Here is a 6,000-nt window from a genome sequence, read left to right on the forward strand (position 1 = left end):
GCTTCATAAGGCTTCTCTTACCTATTTTTATTTTGGATCAAGGTATATTTTCTATTTTTACTTGCAAATAGTCAAGTCCACGAGACCCAGAACCTCTGTAAATAATCCCTAACAATAACCTGCAGTAAAGTTGCAGTTTCCAAGCACCTGCAGTTAGGAAATACCAGAATTAAGTAAGCTATCTTTTTTTCAGACACTTCTACATATACAAAATACATTCATTGTACCATCATACACCGTGCTTGTACACAACCTCCCCAAAATTTTTCAGTGTTACTAGGTAGATCTGCCATAAGGATCAGACAAGCTCCCACTGACCGGTTTCCTTCTTCATGTTCTGAAGTTGAAAACACACTGAAAATGAAGACGGAAATCAGAAAGGCAAGAATAAGGAGGAAGATCTCATGGTGAAAGTAATCAAATACTACCCCTGGAACAGGATCCTGCCTCTATCTATGCCACAGATGCATAGCAGGTCACTTATAATAAAACTTCACAGTAACACTTTTTTCTTCTTGAGTTTCTGCATGTCCAACTTCAGAGCCCACAGCTACAGAAGACCACACCCAAGGTCAGTGTCAAATGTACCCTGAATATAGGGAATGCTGCACAATGCTCCGAAATATTCAGGTCCTAAATAACCACCTCAAATCTATAAGTACATTTGATCTGAAATGTCTCTCAGTTTCACATATTTAAAATAGGAATGCTATCACACATCTCAAAAGTTATTTTGAAGACAAATTCATTAATATGGAAGAAGCATTTAGATACTCTGGCCACCACAGAACTATTAATATCTTTAGAGAACTTTTGAGACTACCTTTGAATAGTTTGCAAGTAATAACAGATGCAGATTCCTGGTGAACAAGCAAGAACATAGTAAGCTGCAGTATGGGAGCCATGTCCAGTACATGAAGGAAGTCTGGTTACCAGAGCCCATGATAACACGCACAACGTATGTCTGGAACTAAGGTGGTTTGTTTTGGTTTTGTGTTTTTAACTGGCACACCTCATATTTCTTGACTGGTTGACTTCACAACGTTAAAAATTACATTATGTTTTTAATAAAACATTAATTCCCCATTTTTTGCAAACAACAAATTGATGAAAAAGGAATTAAATTAGATGGTATCATATGGATGCTCTCATAAGTCTGTATGTAAGATACCGGAACCTTTTACATGAATGCAACATAAGGCTAGAGAAGCGAGTAGTCAACGGATGCAGTCTATAACCTTCTGGGTAGAGCAGCACTGAAGGAGAGGAGGGCTGTATCAGCAGACTGCAAAGAAACCAGCTGAGAGTCATCTCCAGCTACAAAGAGAAGGTTGTGCTCTGGCAGGCAGTCCCATCCCTCCTGCCCTGCTCCTGTTTCTTTACCAGCACTGTTTTTCCCCCCTCACAGGGACGGACAGTCTCTGCCTCGCTTCAAAACTGAGGCCAGGTCCTAGTCTTGCAGCTGAACTATTTCCTGCCCCTATCCTGCCAATTTTCCCTCTGACTTCTTATCCATAAAGTTCAAGGACTTTAGGAGGGAGGGAGGTGTTAATATCCCAATTCTCCTTTCAAATCCTGACAGCTTGGCAATTCCTCTTCCTTACCTCCCATTCCTTACCCTGAGCCTTCTTGTCCAGACAGCCCACCTGCACTAGTATTGATCCACTTCCTTGCCACTTCCTGCACTAGTATTGATCCACTTCCTTCCACTTCCTTGAAAATTATAGACCCAGTCTTCTGTCAAGATCCCTAGTCCTGGAGTCACAAGGCCTGCCCAGCTCTCCTCTCATCTGCACTGCATTTAAAGCTACGTTACCCCAGCATTGCCTGACAAAACAACGGGCAGCACAATAGAAATAAGCTTCCCAATTCCCATTACTAAACCTAATACTACCTGGAGCAATCCGAATCTGGAATTGCAGAGAAAGTCTTGTTTACTCCTATAAAATTACAAGATGCATATGCACAGAAGCTCAGACCTTTCAGAATGTGAAGTTTCCTCTGGAGTCCTGTGCAAAGAGGATGTTAGAGAAGAATCAGGTGCCTAAGTTTACGTAGAGCAAGGAGGACAAACTGCATCTATTCCTCATGGTCTTATCTACGTAGTCTTTGCAGCTTTTCTCACAAATCCTCAGCAGAGCACGAAGATATACAACAGCTGTAAAGAACCAGCGGGGTTACGCCCCCACATACACACCTAGTCACCTTCTGCAGGAAGCAGCATATGTCTAGATACCAGTAAGACAACATAAAACCTCTTTTACTTTTGAACATTTTTTTTAATATTTCTATAGAATGTTAATCAGTAACACAAATGTAAAAAAGCTATCGTCAGAAACTCAGTGGTAATATGGAGAGGAAGACATCTTGAGGAAAACAAGTAAAATAGAAGCTACTTTGGTATTATTTGGTTGATCCCCCCACCCCACAATGTTATGGTTCCCTTGCATTGCAGCCATTGTTTCTTTCAAAATACCTAGGCACACAGGTAATTGGTTTGAATCAATACCAAAACTCAAAAGTAATATTACAACATATTTTTCTGGATTTCAGAAATTGGCACTAGATCTCCCTTCATGATGAGCTGAATAAATGTAATAAAAATGCTGAGCCTCCTGAGGTCTAATATTTCTTCTAAAGTATTTCCATACTTACTGCAGAATTGCTTTAAAATACCTCACTGGAATGAGAAGACCACAGTAAATCTCAACACATTACAAAAGCACTACAGCACTGAGATGCTCTATTATTATTATTTTTAAACAGCAATTAGTTTCATTTATTTCAAAGAGTAAGTGAAGGAACTCTATGGAATCCGTCCTTACTACAAATATCAAACAAATGCGTGGGAGCCTCCAATTCATTTAAATTTCCTCTCCTCCTTCTTATGACAAACATGTCAATAGTTAAAATGACTGAACTGCTTATTGGGAAGCCTAGCCAGTATACCACTGTGGCCCAAAAGCAAGTTTCCAATTTAAAAAAAAAAAAAAAAAATCTTTAAGGCAAAGCTGAGAAAATAATTACTTATTTAATGAAAAGATACAATAATATAATTAAGAGCTTTTGTTGCAATTCTATACATTGCCCTAAAGAGAAGTTCTATTCTTTACAAATAGGTATTATGTATAAAACAACAATAATAATATTAAAAAAGCAGCCTTACTGAAAGACTGGTTCTTATACAGACTAGGGGAGATTGCATAAAGACAGTTTTCTATACAAGACATTTCCCCTGAGGAGCCAGGCTTACTGAAGAAGTGTTAACAAGACTATTTTTTTGCAATGGACAAACTTCTTCTAGACTAACAGAGATCTCTCTCCATCTTTACTTGCCCCCCACTCTTTTTTTTTAAACTTCATTTCCTTGCAATATCTCCCCAACAGTTTAACATGGATGACATCTGTTTGACTGCTCTCATGATCTTGCTCTTATTATTCTCTCTATTATTCTGTCATAATTCTTGTTATGAAAGTGCAAGCAGTTAGAAAGCCTCTGCAAAGACCACCTACTACAAAGCCATCTTGAAAAATGCCTTTCATAAACATCATCTTTGTCCATACATGAGCTTCTCAAATAAACTGTCTTCTCACGAAGGTTTGGTTCAAAAAATAAAATAAAAAAAAATATTCCAGGCAATTCTGAGCATTACAAGCTTGCTAAAGAGGGGACGTCTTCACTCTTTATCCTAAGAAAAGGCACTTCAAAAACAAATAATGAAGAAATGAAATGTGTCCCAACATAAGGAAAAATACAAGTCTAGTTGCTTTTTTGGCTTCTGTGGGGTTTTTTTGTTTGGCAAGAATTGAAGAAACAAGAACTCTTAAACAGGTTTCCCCGTTCAACTTTCAATGGTGAGCAGAGAAGAAACACAAAGTAAAATGCCAATAGCTACCATATCTGTTCTGCAAAGCAGAGTACTGGTTACCACTCTGGAAGAAGTGCCAGAACATGAAATAAGCAAACAACAGAAGTTCAGGATTTAAGGATATTAAATTGGTTGGTAAATTCAAATCCCAAAGGAAAACTACAAACATCATGAAGGCTTCGGAAGATGAGTAACAATCAGGTGCCACCTTACAAATTTCACCACTGGAAAAGTTAGCAGTTCAAATGTTTTCAAAACGAGTTTCTGACTTCTAAAAGAAGATAGCAAGCTAGCTCCAGTGACTTAAAATTCAGTTAAGTTAAAGTTTTCAGTGGTACTTTGTGACAGACACTGAAGTTAAAAGACTATCAGAGGAAGACAGACTCAAGGTCAATGCAAGTGCCATGGTCATCTAGCAAAGAGAATCTAAGCTGTCAAGAAGGGAGGAAAGAAAAAGCCTATTTGTCATTGCTGAGAAAGTCTAAGCTACAAGCAAGCATGCAAGTCTTCAGTTATCAAATATTTATTTGTTCTCACTCATATGTATGTGACAGAATACAATTTTTAAAATTTTGAGGCAGGAACAGCAGGAATGACCAAAGCATCACCCATGTTCAAATCATAGTATGCCTCAGATGTTGTTGTTTACTTTTTAAAAAACAAACCAACCTGAAACCAGTAGGCGAGGTACTCTTATCACGCTAACATCACAGCATTAAATGCTTTCCAAATGAACAGATTTATGAAACGCCCTTTTTTAAACAAGCAATAAATACTCAGATTCCAGAACCTAGGTGATGGCCTTTTCACCTTTAAACTACACAAGCTTGTGCTTCTACTAAATAAATCTAATAATTAGTTTTCACTAGAAAACCCAAAGAGTCCCCTGAGTACAACACACTACGACAGAGCCAGTGAAGGGACACAGCAAATGACCCCAAGAAGAACGACAAAGCAAAAAGCTTCCTATATGTTTGCGCTCAAAACCATCACAAAATGATGAAAAACACTATTGCAACCTTTTCTGTGCTTTATCTTCCCAAAAATATAAATTCAGGCAGACAATCTACATAAACCAAGATTTAAAAGCATCCAACAAGCAGCACTGTGAAAATAACTGACATTTATTAACCCCTCTGGAGATCTTCAGTGCCCTAGAATTTCCACAGCCTTCAACACTGCATTAATAATACAAAGTCCATTCCTGCGAGCCTGCCAGAAAAGACTGGGAAGTGAATAAGCTAAACAATGCTGAAATTCCAAGTGATATTAAGAATCTATGCATGTTTATTTAAATAATAAAAGAAGACTTGTCAATTTAAACAAGAAGTGCTCACGAATCTTACATTTGGCGGGGGGGAACTCTTCAAAACACCACTAAGCTACTTAAAATGAAAAGATGAACAAACATATAAAAGGGGGTAATTTCACCGTCACACAAAAAAAAGCAAGCCTCATTTGTCTTGCCCTGTCATATCCGGCATGTTGATTCAAGCCAATATTAACACTGACAAACATGTTAACCTACAAGACAACGTTACATGCCAAAATCAGTTTCAATTTGGGAAGACGTGCAAGTTTTGCAACGGAGAGGACAAATGACAAAAAAAGAAAAGATTCGGAGCATTAAATGACACAATACGATACCCTTCTCTTTTTAAAAGGGCTCCTGAATATTCCAGTCAGTCATGAAGGGCGTACTAGAGATTTTAGTTTTAGGGTAGACAAGGAATAAGCGGAGCAGTTTTGCTTTCACAATAGCCATACGCGCATATTTCATCAGTATCTCAGAGGTCCTGCTTTCCTTAACCCAGCAAGGTACATCTTCATGGCTATATATCTTGACAGAGCGAAAGCAAAATAATCACAGCACTCAGCGATGCCATTAACATTTCTGAGTCACAAGGGATTAAAAGGCTGGACCCGAGGCAGATGCTGCGAGAGCCCTCGGCAGAGGAGTTCAGCCTGGGCTGCAGCTGCGAGGGATTGACACTGCTAACTGTGGAACCCAGCTCAGGAGAAACTCCGGGCACAGTTCCGGCATCCGAAATAAATTAAAGTAAACAGTGTTGCTCTCTCTCATCCACCCTGTTAGCAGCCTCTCGGTTGAGCTGGAGACCACACACCCAGA

Source organism: Mycteria americana, chromosome 2 (genome assembly GCF_035582795.1).
Source record: "Mycteria americana isolate JAX WOST 10 ecotype Jacksonville Zoo and Gardens chromosome 2, USCA_MyAme_1.0, whole genome shotgun sequence".
Taxonomy (NCBI): domain Eukaryota; kingdom Metazoa; phylum Chordata; class Aves; order Ciconiiformes; family Ciconiidae; genus Mycteria; species Mycteria americana.